This window comes from Peromyscus californicus, unplaced genomic scaffold (assembly GCF_007827085.1).
Source record: "Peromyscus californicus insignis strain IS unplaced genomic scaffold, ASM782708v3 Scaffold_14__1_contigs__length_90479793_seg_2, whole genome shotgun sequence".
Classification (NCBI taxonomy): Eukaryota; Metazoa; Chordata; class Mammalia; order Rodentia; family Cricetidae; genus Peromyscus; species Peromyscus californicus.
In genome coordinates this window covers 23,785,025-23,799,580 of record NW_026294436.1, presented here as the reverse complement: position 1 = coordinate 23,799,580, position 14,556 = coordinate 23,785,025, and the positions used below count along the sequence as shown (strand labels likewise).

Here is a 14,556-nt window from a genome sequence, read left to right as displayed (position 1 = left end):
GCATGTACCACCACCGCCTGGCATATATTGGAGACTTCTGTTAGGCATTCAAGAAGCACTGTGTGCAGCCGTCTATGTTGGATCGGCAGCTCCCCGGTGCTGTGCACAGGGCATCAGGGCTGGGGGGGCATCAGGGCTGGGGCCGATGGAGCAGGTCAAAGACATTGAGTCAGTCACAAGGGCACACCTTGGGAAGAATGGGAGTAGGCCTAGAGCTAAGGAAGAGGAGGAAGGCAAGGGAGGAGATAACAGACAAGCTCCCCGGGCTGGCTCTCCTTAATTTTCTCTGGGACATACCAAGAAATCACGTGAGATGGGTGGAGTTGGAGAGGATCTGTTGTCTGTAGAGGAGAGAGAAAATTTAGGGAGCTTCCATTGAGGATTGTCTGTGTATTCTCATGGGGATTCCCTGACCACCATGACCTCTGTGATGGATTCGACCTTCTGTGTTGACTTTTGCCCTTTCGTGAAAAAAAAAAAAAAAAAGGCTCTCGCTTTTTTCCTTTCTGCGAATTTTCTTGGCACACCTTTAGGGACCTGCTTGCTGTGAGTGCTATTTCCATGTGTCAGACGGGCTTTGGAATGCCAGCCTCTGACTGGAAAGTGGCTGTGCACTCTGTCTGTTCTATAGGACAGCAGAGTTTCACCCATTCTCGTGGAAAAATGGAACACATGAAAAGCAATTAAAGAGAAGAAAGAAATAAAACTACAAAAGCTGAGTAGGCATTTTGAAGGAGAATGTCATTTCATATGGACCTTAGACACACACACACACACACACACACACACACACACACACACAAGGTGAAAATCATGTGACTATACAGCACAGAAAAACTGCCAAGGAGGGCACTGGTAAGTCTTTAGGGTCTGGACAAGCAGTTAGCAAGATCCCTGCTTACTGAGAGAGAGGGTGAGAATCTGAAAGGGCTCCCTCCAGGTGCTGAGAAGCTCGCAGGCTAAGAGTTGGCTCATGGAAGGGGCAGAGGCAAGGGGTGTGTGGGAGGAATGGTGTAGGTAACTCAGGGGAGACAGCAAGTAAAGGGGGCAGGGAATGAGGAGAAACCAACACTAGGGCCGCCTTCTGGTGCTCTTCCCAGTGTCATTTAATGAGCTTTACTGGTTACTTTCTCTCTTTTTTATTTATTTATTTATCTGTCTGTCTGTCTGTTTGTTTGAGACAGAGTCTCACTGTGTATCCCTAGCTGTCCTGGAACTCACAAAGATCCACTTGCTTCTGACTCCCGAGTGCTGGGACAAAAGGCATGTGCCACCCACACCCAACTAATAAAGGTTATTTGTGGTCTTTTAAAGTCATGCTAAGGGACTCCTTTGTAGAGTGGTAGCCTCTGGCTGCCCACACCCCTTGGAAAGAGAAGCAAGCACGTGTACTTTCACATAACACCCCTCCTCACCAATCACCTTAAGGAACACTGGCTCCAGGCAACATCACCCGAAAGTGATAACAGTCCTCAGATATCCTAGTGTCCAACAGAGGCAGGACTTAATCTGAGTTATTTCCAAAAGAAAACTAAACCAGCCAAGCCCTGAGAGTTTGATAGGCTATTTCAGATGTGAATAACCATGATAGGTAGTAGAACTGCCTTTTTCTGTGGTCAGTATATTTTCTTTGGCAGGTTAACATTATCCATCCATTGCCTTGTATGAAAGTCTCAAGAAAAGTTGCATCTTAAAATAAAGAAGCAATCAGTAAAAAAAAAAAAATTAAAGTCATGCTAAGGGGCTGGAGAGAGAGCCCAGTGGCAGTTAAGAGCACTTGCTACTCTTGCAGAGGACCTAGGGTAGGTTCCTAGCACCCACATGGTGGCTAGCAACTATGCATAATTCCAGTTCCGGGGCGATGCTGTCTCTGGTCTCCAGAGGCATCACACGCATGTGGTGCACAGACATACATGTAGGTGAGGCATTTACATACATTAAAATAAACAAATCTTTAAAAAACTAAAATAAATAGCACTCAGATGGAGAATGCCAATGAAATTAGACACCCAAGAGGGCAGTGCCTCTTCGTCTACTCCTGACTTGCTGATTTCACTCACAGTTTCGATTTCACTCACTCCATCCTTTATCCCTGAGGCCACACATGTGGAAATACCCAGGCAGCACAGCCAGTATCTGTGCTAACCTTAGCTCACTGAAGGAAAATCAAAATGGGCTCTTTAAGGCTGACAGGCCTCTTAAAAGCTTTCCCTCCCACCATCTCTGAGGAGAGGATGACAGGTAGGCAGGGAAACGGAGAGGAAGGCGAAGAATGCTCTCATCCTCTAGGACTAAGGCTGAAATTATCCATCAACTCTCCTCCCTGACCCCCCCCCACACACATACACATGCACATACGCACTAACAGAAAATGTCAATGAACCAGAGATTACAAGGGAGCATTTCTTGACCTTAGACTGACAGCTGCCAAAACCCACTTTCCCCAGTTGGTTACACAGCAGCAGCGTCTGAGCCCATAATTCACCCTCACCCACCTTGACCACGTCTAAAGTGGCATGTCTGCACCTAGGTCTCTGAAGTCATCTCCAATACTCAGCCTTACTCTTTCCCACTTGAACACAAGAGTCTTGAAAGGAAGCAACCAGTCTGCCTGGACCTCCATTGTAGGACCAGCATCCATAAGGGGTCTAGCCTGAAGTCGGTGTCCAATAACATTTTAAGTTGGTACCCAATAAACAGGGCTTGGTGACCCATGGTTTTTTTTTGTTGTTGTTTTGTTTTGTTTTGTTTGTTTGTTTGTTTTGTTTGTTTTGTTTGTTTTGTTTGTTTGTTTGTTTGTTTTGGTTTCTCTGTGTAGTTTTGGTTCCTGTCCTGGATCTCACTCTGTAGACCAGGCTGGCCTCAAACTCACAGAGATCCGCCGGGCTCTGCCTCCCTAGTTCTGGGATTAAAGGCGTGTGCCACCGTCACCCAGCTAGGTGACCCATGTCTTTAATCACAACTAAAGATTGATTTTTCTTTAGGCCAGCTCACAAAAAAATGACACAGAGACTTGCTAATTATGAAAGCTCTGCCTTAGCTTAGGCTTGTTTCTAACTAGCTCTTTTGGGGGGTGGGGGGTTGAGACAAGGTTTCCTAACTAGCTCTTATAACTTAAATTAACCCATTTCTATTAATCTATGTGCTGTCACATGGCTCTTGGCTGTTACCTCTCCTCCTGCCTGTCCCGCTTCCTCTGCGTCCAACTGGGGACTCTGCTTTCTTCTTCCCTGAGACCTCTCTGTTCCCAGAAGTTCCGCCTAACCTCTTACTGCCTAGCTATTGGCCATTCAGCTATTTATTAAACCAACCACAGTGACACATCTTCACACAGTATAAAGGAATATTCTGGGTTGGGGATTTAGCTCAGTGGTAGAGCGCTTGCCTAGCAAGCACAAGGCCCTGGGTTTGGTCCTCAGCTGGTGGGGGGGTGGGGGGGGGGTGGGGAGGGATGATGATATATATTCTGAAACACCCAGCACTCAAAAGGCAGAGGCAGATAGGTCTATGTGAGGTGGAGGCCAGCCTGGTCTGTATATTGAGTTCCAGGACAGCCAGAAATATATATCAGGATGCTGTCTCAAAAGAAAAAAAAAAGTGGGTGACCAATAAATCTTTATCAGCAAATGAAATGAGCAACATCTCACTAAAGAGATGGTTGGTCTACAATACCTCATGCCTGAAGAGCATTTCCCCATAATAAAGTCAAAAGCAAGTATGATGACGATTGCCCAGAAAATTCAGATGCAAAAAAGTCACTTTAAATACCTATTTCAAAAGAACTTTCATCTTTTAAGTTCTTCAGTTCTTTTTTTTCAAGACAGGGCAGGGTGTTTCTGTGTAGCTTTGCGCCTTTCTTGGAACTCACTCTGTAGCCCAAGCTGGCCTTGAACTCACAGAGATCCGCCTGCCTCTGCCTCCTGAGTGCTGGGATTAAAGGCATGCGCCACCACCGCCAGGCCAGTTCTTCAGTTCTTGACTTGATTTTTAGATGTATAAATCTGCCTATAAGGGCTTCTTTCCATTGCTAAGTAGAATTTGTAGGAAGCTATTGAGTTGGGTTGTGTTCCAGCACTGGGATCAACAGCACAAAGCAATATGGTGTCGTTCATGCTAAATGAAACTGTTCACTGACGTGTATACTCATCACTGAGTTCCTGTTGCTCAGAGGCTAAAGGACACTCAGCCCTAGGCAGCTACAATTAGAGGTTTTTACCTCAGTTATATTTCCTATACATAAACCTGTTCTAACCCTGATGGACACCCATAAGCTAATCATTTGGTTGTCTTGTTTGTTGTTTTGCATTTTTCTCAAATAACTATTATTTCTTTCTTTGTTTGTTTGTTTATTGAGACAGAGCCTTATAGCTCTGGCTAACCCGGAAGGCACTCTGTAGACCAGGCTATCCTACAAACTCAGAGCAATCCTCTGCCTTCGCCTCCTGAGTGCTGGGATTAAAGGCACGTGCCACCATGACCATCTCAAATAATTTAAATTTGTTCGTAAAGTTAAACACTTCAAGTTTTTCATTTTTAACTACTGAGAATGGGCAATGGATTTTTCTTCCCCCTTACTCAACGATTTTGGCATTTCACATTAATGCATAAGTGTGCATTAGTTTGTTTTGTTTTTGATTATTTTCTGTGTATGGATGTTTTACCCACATGTATGTGTATGCACCACTTACATGCCTATGTTTATTACCTTGTGTCAAAAGAGGCCACTGGGTTCCCTGGAACTGGAGTTAGAGTTATAAGCTACCATGTCGGAGCTGGGAGCCAAATCTGGGTCCTCTAGAAAAGCAACGAGCGCCCTTAACCACTGAGCCATCCAAGTGGTGGGGCACAGGGGCCTAGGAAAGAACTCAATGGTTAAGAGTACTCCCTACAGCCCATTCTCCCCAGCCTCTGGAATCCACTATTCTTTCTACTCTGAACTTCCTCTGAGACCAAGGTTTTGTATTGTTTTGCTTTTTTTTTTTTTTTTTTTATTTCACATATAGATAATCTCTTTTTGGTTTTTCGAGACAGGGTTTCTCTGTGCAGCTTTCCGCCTTTTTTAGAACTCACTCTGTAGCCCAGAGATCTGCCTGCCTCTGCCTCCCGAGTGCTGGGATTAAAGGTGTGGGCCACCACCGCCCGGCCTAGATGAGATCTCAAAGTTCTTATCTTCCTACACTTTATCGTTTCTTTACCAGAAGAATTTTTTTTCGTTGCACAGTAAAGCTGGGCAGGGGATACAGAACTCTTCCCCCTTCGGTTACCAAATTCCCTAGCAGGGTGTTTTACTGAGGTCACCCTGACTCAACATCATCACCCAGAGCTCAGGGACTTGAGTCCATTCTTGTCCATTCTGTAGGTCTGAACAAACGTATAATGACTTGCGGAGCAGACTCAGTGTCCTGAAAGCCCTCTGTGCTTCCCCTGCCCTGGTTCTCAGAGCGCCAACAACTCGAGAACAGTGTAGTGCCACATTCCAATACCGCTCCACGGAGGCCGGGTGTTCAGACTCCAAGAGCTCCGGGTAAGACGGCTGAGAGAATGCGCAGGTTTCCTCGTGTTGTTTTAGCAGCTGCTCACTTAGCATGCGAGGCTGGTCAGAGCCCCGCTCACGGCTCTCCCTCCAATCTTCTCCACCCCAGCCCGCCTTATCTAATCACTCTCCCCTGTACATTCTGTTCTTTCCAGTCCCTTGATCTGTCTTTAGGCTCCTTCTCACCTGAGCACTCCCCATTCTTTCCTCCTCTCCACCCATCCATCCTTCAAATCCAGGCACCTCCACCCAAGCTGCTACTGAATCCTCCAACACGCAATGTTGCCTTCCCCCATGAACACACTGCCAGCGTGCCCTTTGAGCCCTGGGTGACAGCTCCATCATTTGGCCCTGTTTAGATACTGGGTTTTACTGCTAGTTAAATTTTCATACGCACAGGTCTTGCCTCCTCCACTGAGTTGTAAACACCTAAAACACAATGGCTCTGTTGTCCCCTCCAGGGAATGTGTGGTTCACTGCAATGGACAGGGATCTCTGAACTCTTTGCACGTACCAGAATCTAGGGCATTTCCACCAAAATCAAAGCTCAGAAGACTCAAAAGTTCATCTCTTAGCTGGGCGGTGGTGGCCCACAACAAGCGGATCTCCGTGAGTTCGAGGCCAGCCTGGTCTACAGAGCGAGTTCCAGGACAGGCTCCAAAGCTACAGAGAAACCTTGTCTTGAAGAAAGAAAAAAAGTCCATCTCTTAATATATTTCAGTGCAGCTGGGACAGAATCATACACCTGGGTCTCTTGGTTCCTTATGGCTGATCCAGACTTACCTCCAAGGCAGCTTCTCAGCCAAGGTTCTAGCTTCACTAGGTAACTGAGTCACCCAGAGCTAACGATGCCAGCCTTCCCCAGGCTCCACACACAACTGGTTCACTGTGTTGCACAGATAAATAGCTGGAATTGTGTATGGCAGAGAAATTTTAAATTGTTGGAATTGTGTATGGCAGACAAAATCTGAACACCAGGGCCTATTTCGATGGAAATTCCATCCCATTTCAGCCTGCACTGGCATGCTTTCGTGAAGCTAGGCCCTGGTTCTCAAGAAAAGAGAAAGTACTTTGAAAGTATCTCCATAGAAATAACTACATCTGGGTGTGTTCTCTCGTGGTGTTCTATAGATGTGAAAACAACTGTAACAGGAAACACTACGAGGCGTGTTTGTACGTTGAGGGTGACCCGGCTTGGCCATTTTCTTCTTTTAAAAGCTGTTGTTGTAGTGCCATCGAAAGAAACCCTTCTTTTTCAAGCCCATACCTTAGAAGAAAGAAAATATGGTTGGTGACCATTAGTCAGCTTTATTTTATTTACTAAGATAAGATTTATAGCTTCAAGTAAGACTAAACTCACGCACTACCCACAATTACCTTGTAACACAGAATAAGCTTTCCAAGCCTCTTCGTAAATGCTGGGCTCTCCAGGAACCATGAAAATTCCAGGACACCCTTGTTCCAACAACCTTGAAGAAATGGCCACATCACGCCTGGGAGTGGGAGGAACAGTGCCTGTCGGAAAGGTGGTGTGTGGAAAATTATCACTCAACAGTTTGAAAGGGGAGGGTTCCTTCTGTTGCCTTTGAGAACTTTCCTCTCTCTCCCCTCCAGGTTCATCTCTAGCTGGCAGCTACAGATGAGGCTACAGGCGTGAGTCACCATACTCAGCTGAAACAGTATTTTTTTTTTTAATTATTCTTACTGCACTCACTTGTGTGTGTGTGTGTGTGTGTGTGTGCGCGCGCGCTTGCACGTGTGTGGAGAAAGCCAGAGGACACCTTGCGGGACTTGGTTGTCTCAGTCCATTTTGTGGGTCCTGGGAATTGAACTCAGGTTATCTGAGTGGGTGGCAAGCACTGGGACAGTTTTGTTTGATGGTGGGTTTGATTATCTTTGGGTTTGTTTTTTTTTTTATGTAATTATTGGTTCTTTTCATATAATATATTTTGATTATATTCTTTCCCCCAACTCCTCCCGGTACCCCCCACCTCCCTCTCCACCAAACTTCATGAGGGAGAAATAAACCTATGTGGAAAAGGAGGCAGAAGTATTGTAAGAGCCAAAAGCGATGGCTGACTCCAAGGAAACAGAATTTTCCAGACACAACAGAACTGGGGCTCATAGGAACCCAGAGAGACATAAAAGCCTTCGAGCCAGACAGGTTCCCAGCACTGAGGAGGATACACACAGCCCCACCCTTATCAAGAAGCTACTTGCAATTGATAATAGGTTTACTCCAATGGAGAGTTCTTGAGTCTGCCAGTCAGCTCCAGGGCAGGTGTCCATGTTTTTGTGTGCTTTTTTGTTTGGTTTAGAATTTTTTTCTTTTTGGTTTTGTTTGTATGGTTTGTTTGTTTTGTTTTGTTTGAGGGAGAGACAAGGTTGTTTTTAAATGCATTTAGACCAGTAGATAATTCTGTGGACAGAAGTAAAAAGTAAAGCAGTGATTCATATTTGTTGATACATAAAATCAGACATCTAAATAGGATTAATTGCCTTTAAAGTCCTTTACAATAAATAGAAAACATCAAGTGTGATGGGACAAGCCTTTGATCCTATCACTTGGGAGGCAGAGGCAGGTGGATCTCTGGGAGCACCTGTCTCTAAATAAATAGGAATAAAGTCAGGCTGGTAACACAGAACTGACATGCCAGCATTCAGAAAGTAGAAGCAGGAGAATCACAAGTTCAAGTCCAATGTTATTTAGCCAACCTTATCTACATTGTGAGCTCCAAGTCATGCCTATCTCAAAAGACTAAAGGAAACTAAAATAAACAAACAAAAAAACAGATGGGGCTGGGTAGAGTCAGTTGACAGATGCCTGTCAGGCATGCATGAGGTTCCGGGTTTGATTCCCAGCACCGAAAACAATAAATAATAATAATAATAATAGAAACACCCAGAAACAACAAAAGGCAAATACCAAGAGAAAATGAAAATAATAAAGCACCAAAAATAAATATATTCAAAGTATTACAGCTCTTTTAGAATTTGTCTAGAAGGTTTTCTGACTTTCATCAAGACCCTCCCCAATTATATATTTATATATATAATATAATGGTTTTTCGAGACAGGGTTTCTCTGTGTAGTTTTGGTGCCTGTCCTGGATCTCGCTCTGTAGACCAGGCTGGCCTCGAACTCAGAGATCCACCTGGCTCTGCCTCCCGAGTGCTGGGATTAAAAGCGTGCGCCACCACGCCCGGCATGCCCTAGTCTTGTAGAAACCTACAAATAGAGAAGGGGGTGTGGAATTTAAATCTTAAAGTGCTTTGGAGCCTGGTGTCGAGGTACACACCTATATTCCCAGCACTTGGGAGGCAGAGGCAAGAGTTCAAAGCCAACCTCAGCCATGTAGGGAGTTCAGAGCAAACCTGGGTTACATGAGACTTGTCTAAAAAGCACAAATAAACAAATTCTTGGAGAGAACTGGGCGCTTGAGTCAGAGGCAGCCAGATTTGGTCTATGTAACAAGATTGCACCACCCCTACAGTTCACTTCTAGACAAGCAAACAAGTGATTTCAGTTTAGATTTATGTTATCAGTTCTCTTGATACTTCAGGTGCTTCATTAACTCAGCTAGCAGCTATGGCTAGCCAGGGCTACACCATGAGACCCTGTCCAAAAAAAAAACAAACAAAAATCTTTGGAATAGTTAATAATAACAAATGTGAAACTAATTTTGTTTTTTCCTTGTTTTTATTTTATGTGTATGGATGTTTTGCCCGCATGTATGCCTGTGTACCACCCAAATGCAGTGCCCTCAGGGGTCAGAAAAGGGCATTGTATCTTCTGGAACTGGAGTTTCACAATGGGAGTGCTGAGAATCAAACCAGTGTCCTTTGGAAGACCAGCCAGTGCTCTTATCCTCTGAGCCAGGCCTCCAACCCTGGAACGAATTGTAGTATTAAGTTAATAACATATTAAAAATTAATAAGGGGCAGCAGTGGCGCACGCCTTTAATCCCAGCACTTGGGAGGCAGAGTCAGGCGATCTCGATGAGTTCAAGGTCAGCCTGGTCTACAGAGCAAGATCCAGGACAGGCACCAAAACTACGCAGAGAAACCCTGTCTCAAAAAAATAAAAATAAAAATTAATAAGGTATTACTAGTTTACTTATCTCTGTGTGGCTAACAAAAGCCACCCAACCACACACTGGCCACATACTTCAGTCAGGACACTGGTTTCCATGAGACTGGCATAGATTTAAATGTCCTTTGAAGAAATCCAGTGTTCCACAGGGCTACAATTTAATCTTCCTTGCTAGCAAGGCTCTCTGCCTTGGCCCAGGATGTATGTCAAGACTGCAGTATCTCCAGACATCCTCATCCTTTCATTGTGAATAAAATCCTCATCTTCAGCTAGGTAAGGGTTCATTACAGTAATTATGAAATGTGACCATTGTAGTAATACTTGGCTAGCGGGATGCAAGCAGAAGTCATGTGTGCACCTCCCAGGATGGAGCCATGAGATACACCCTGAGCTTCTGTTGAAAAAAAAAATGTGGCAATGATGACTCACGAAAACCAAAGTGGTGTCTTGGCCCCTACAGTCAAAGCTCATGCCAAGAGAGGCAAGAACCCTAGGTGTTCCATGTGTCTGTGGAGCCGTCACAGCCAACCAAGATTAGCCGTACTGTGTAAGGGAAGAAATTCTTGATGGGTTGAAGCCACTGTTATTTTGAGTGATCACAATTCATAGTTGAGCCCAGTTCAAACTAGTATACTCATTATGTTTTACTCAGGAATGATTGCAGCACTTCTCAGGAGTGTTTTAGGACAATCTTCATCCAAGATGGCATTATTATCTTCAGAAGAACTATGTTCAAATGAGGGTCCAGATGTCTGCACTCAAATGAAATGTGCATTAATACAATTGGGCAGACTGTGTCTTTTCCTCCTCAAAGCTCCTCTGGCAAGTGCAGAATGGGGAGCTGCAGCAGCAAGCCTAAAGACAGGAAAAGCCGTCACTTGCTTTCCATCTCCATGTTTCCAGGTGGGGAAATTCTGGGACTAGCCGGAACATGAGGACTCAGTTCTGCGGCAAAACCCAGAGAGGGAAAGGCCTCCAATCATCGGCTGCCTGTCTCTCAGCGGCTGTTTCCTCCAGAGTCTCTCCCTCACTCCCACCTAGCCATGCTGACTGCCTTCTTCCTTCATGATCAGAGGAACCAATGGCTCTTGCCAGTCAAGGCCGGTCCTTGGTGAGTAGGAGAAAAGAGGAACTAGGCTGGATACAACTGCAATTTCCAAACATTTGTTTGCCGTCTTATCCCCAAGTTCTAAGTTTCGCCTATGGAGAGACTATGGGTGGATTCTACAGATATAAACACTTTTTGAAATGGTGTTCATTCACTCATGACTACCAACTCATTCATGAGTGGCTTCTAGTGGCAGGTCTGTGTGATACAACTTTATTCTCTTGTGATGTTTTCATCAGAAGCTAGGGGGTTCACTCATGCTATTTAGTTGCTCCCCAATTTCCATGAAGGGGTTAGTTCCAGAAGCCTCTCCAGACATCAAGACCATCTAGTCCTCTATAAAAGATGGCTGTTTGTGTGTGCTCTGCTGCACATTCCCCTATATGCTTTACATCATCTCTAGATACTGTAATACCTAATACTATAAATGTTGCATAAACCAAGTACTAAGAAGAAAAAAATATGTATGTTTAACACAGGGGCAATGTTTAAAATACTTTGAGTCTGAGGTTGGTTGAAACTATGATGCAAAACCCAAGGATGGGGGGTGTGGGCTGTATCTGTGTCCTATGTAAATCGTGTGTAAAGCAACCATTTGAGAGAGAGAGAGCACTTTCATCCTCACAGCATCTATTTTGGCAATCTCTTCCAAGTATCGGAACTGGGTATAACGGAGAACATTGAAAGAGAAGACAGAAAGTGTTTGCTTTCAAAGATGTAATATTGGAATACGTGTACCACTGGGCCTGGTGACTCACGGCTGCAGTCTCAACACCTGGGAGGCCAAAGTGGGATGGGGTGGGAAAGGTGGAGGGATTACTGTGAATTCAAGGTGAGCATGGCTCCTGGGAGAGACCCAGGGTTTTGTTTGGCTATAAAGGCATACACACACACAGAACTTCTGTAAGGGATATGTAACAAGGACAAAGGAGAAGGCAGAGAGCTGTCTCCCAGCTGGGGACCTCAGTGACGCAGCAGCATGCCACTTTGAATGACCTCTTGTTGCTGATTAACTGCCTGCCCGTTTGCGTTCGCCTAAGTCTCAGGCTGAACTGAAGAAATTCCTAGAAAATCTGATTTTACAACTTCCTTACGAGAGCTTCTGAATACTGACTTAGAGTAAGCACTCACTAAATAATGAATGGATGGATGGGTGGATGGATGAATGGGAAGTATCCCAAACCTTTTATCTCCAGTCTTCACCCTCCTTCTCTCCAATATGGCCCTAATTAGAATGAAAATCTCTATAATGAACACAAATGCCAATCTGGAAGAACATCAAGGAGAGGCCAAGGGGCCATTTACCAAAGGGAATTTCTAATGGACCCAAGAAACAAAGCCATGCTGAAGGATGTTCTATGGCCAAAGAAGAGCTAGCTTGCTTTGATCTGCAGGTACCAATGTCCCAAATGTTACAGCTGAAGTGTAAAAACCTCCACAACAACAGGGTTCTCCAAGGTTCCTCTCCCAGGCACAAATCTATCTAACCAGAAGAGTGAGAAGACACCACTTGATGTCACCAATATATAACCTTCTAGTGAACTAAAGCTTAAAAAAGAGGTGATGCCAGGCATGATTGCCCGTGCCTGTGATCCCAGCACTCAGAGGCAGAGGTGGGAGTATTGCCATGAATTTGATTCCAGGCTAAGGCTACATAGTGAGTTCCAGACCAGCCTTCTAGCCTTGGCTACAGTCTAATATCTTGACTGAAAAACCCCAAACGGTGCCGGGCGGTGGTGGCGCACGCCTTTAATCCCAACACTCGGGAGGCAGAGGCAGGCGGATCTCTGTGAGTTCGAGGCCAGCCTGGGCTACAGAGTGAGTTCCAGGAAAGGCGCAAAGCTACACATAGAAACCCTGTCTCGAAAAGCCAAAAAAAGAAAAAAAAAAAAAAAGAGTAAAAAACCCCAAACCAAAAATCAGTCAGAAAACAGAGCTAAGATCAATCCTTAATGGTGTGGCCAACTTGACCTAATTCTGTTCTTTGTTTTGTTTATTTGTTTGTTTGTTTGTTTTTTGTTTTGTTTGTTTCTCTTTTGGGGGGCCTGACACCCAGCTCCCAAATAAATCACACATGGACATTTATTCTTAATTATGAATGCCCAGCCTTAGCTTGGCTTGTTTCTTAACAACTTTCCTTAACTTAAATTATCCCATCTACCTTTTGCCTTCGGGCTTTTCCGATTTCTTACTTCTGTAAATCTTACTCTTACTCCATGACTTGCTGTATAGCTGGGTGGCTGACCCTTGGAGTCCTCCTTCTTCTCTGGCTACTGCTTTTTTCTTTCCCAGATTTCTCCTACTTATTCTCTCTGCCTGCCAACCCTGCCTATCCTTTCTCCTGCCTTGCTATTGGCCATTCAGTTCTTTATTAGACCATCAGGTATGTTAGACAGGCAAAGTAACACAGCTTCACAGAGTTAGACAAATGCAACATAAACAAAAATAATATTTTACAACAGTTCTGTGAAAAAAAGACCTTCTAGCATCACACTAGGGGCCAAGTGTTGTCAGATTTTTTTTCCTTTGGGCCACCAGCTCACAAATAATGACACAGAAACTTATTATTAATTATAAAAGCTCAGCCTTATTTTAGGCTTGTCCCACTAGCTCTTATAACTTAAATTAACCCATATTTTTATTAATGTATAGTCTATCGTGTGACTCTTATCTCTCTCCCATTTTGTGTGTCCAACTTATTCCGAGTCTCAATGGCTTCTCTCCTTTCTTTTTCTCAGAGTCCTCTCTGTCCCCGGAAGTCCCACCTAACCTCTTCCTGCCTAGTGATTGACCATTCAGCTCTTTATTAAACCAATCAGAGGTGCCTTGGCAAAGACACATCTTCACAGTGTAAACAAATATTCTGCAACAGCCAAGTCTCCAGCACACGTGGTTCTGGGGGACATTCTACTCTCATACCACAGATGACACAAGGGAGAGGAGCTCACCCCAGCGTTGATGCTGGGCAGCTACATTAACAGCATCTATCCCTGAGAAAACACCCAGACCCCACATCTCTGAGTGAGCAGGGAACTAAAGCACTGTGGCCAATTTAGCAAGGCCACGCTTTGTGTGTCGCTGCCATGTTTCTTAACTGGCCTCTTTGGTTAATGTGGAAGGGAGAATGTGTTCTGGAGACCCTGGCACTGATGACTGCTTTGTCCCAAAATGTAACATAATTCTCATATTCTATTGGCCAAAGGAATTCCAAGTGGCCAATGTCTGATTCCAAGCAATGGGGTGGTGGAGGCAGAAGTATAGAGTTAAGGATCATCCTTGACTACATAACAAATTCAAGACCAGCCTGGGATACATGAGACCATGCCAAAAAGAAAAAGAAAGAAGTATGTGTGTGTGTGTTTCTGGAAAAATCTGGTTTTCTCTTACTAACTACATGGCTCATTGGTTTTTAAGACAGGGTTTCTCTGAGTAGCCCTGGCTATCCTGGAACTTGATCTGTAGACCAGGCTGACCTCCAACTCAGAGATTCACCTGCCTCTGCCTCCAAGTGCAGGGAATAAGGGTATGCGCCACCACCACTCAGCTGAACCATGAGCATCTCTTATCTCGGCTTTCATCCTCTTTCATCTCACAGTGTACTAAAATGTATTTATGATTTGCACATGTTTGTATGTATGTTTACATACTTTATGTACACCATGCACCATCCTTGGAATCCAGAGGATGTCAGATCCCCTGGAACTGAAGTTATGGACAGTTTTTAGCTGCCATGTGGGTGCTTGGAGTAGAACTCAGGTGCTGGGGGGATGTCTTTCTGTATGTTATGAATATATGGTGTTCCCATTGGTTAATAAATAAGCTG

The 14,556-nt window shown here is 44.6% G+C and overlaps 1 non-coding gene across 1 annotated transcript; it reads left to right on the top strand.

Annotated features, from left to right (window-relative positions):
• The first annotated feature begins 8,504 nt into the window (after window positions 1–8,504).
• LOC128110247 (U7 small nuclear RNA) lies at window positions 8,505–8,564 on the top strand. Its single transcript, XR_008218191.1, has one exon. It is a non-coding gene; the product is annotated as a U7 small nuclear RNA (small nuclear RNA).
• Window positions 8,565–14,556: the final 5,992 nt, after the last annotated feature.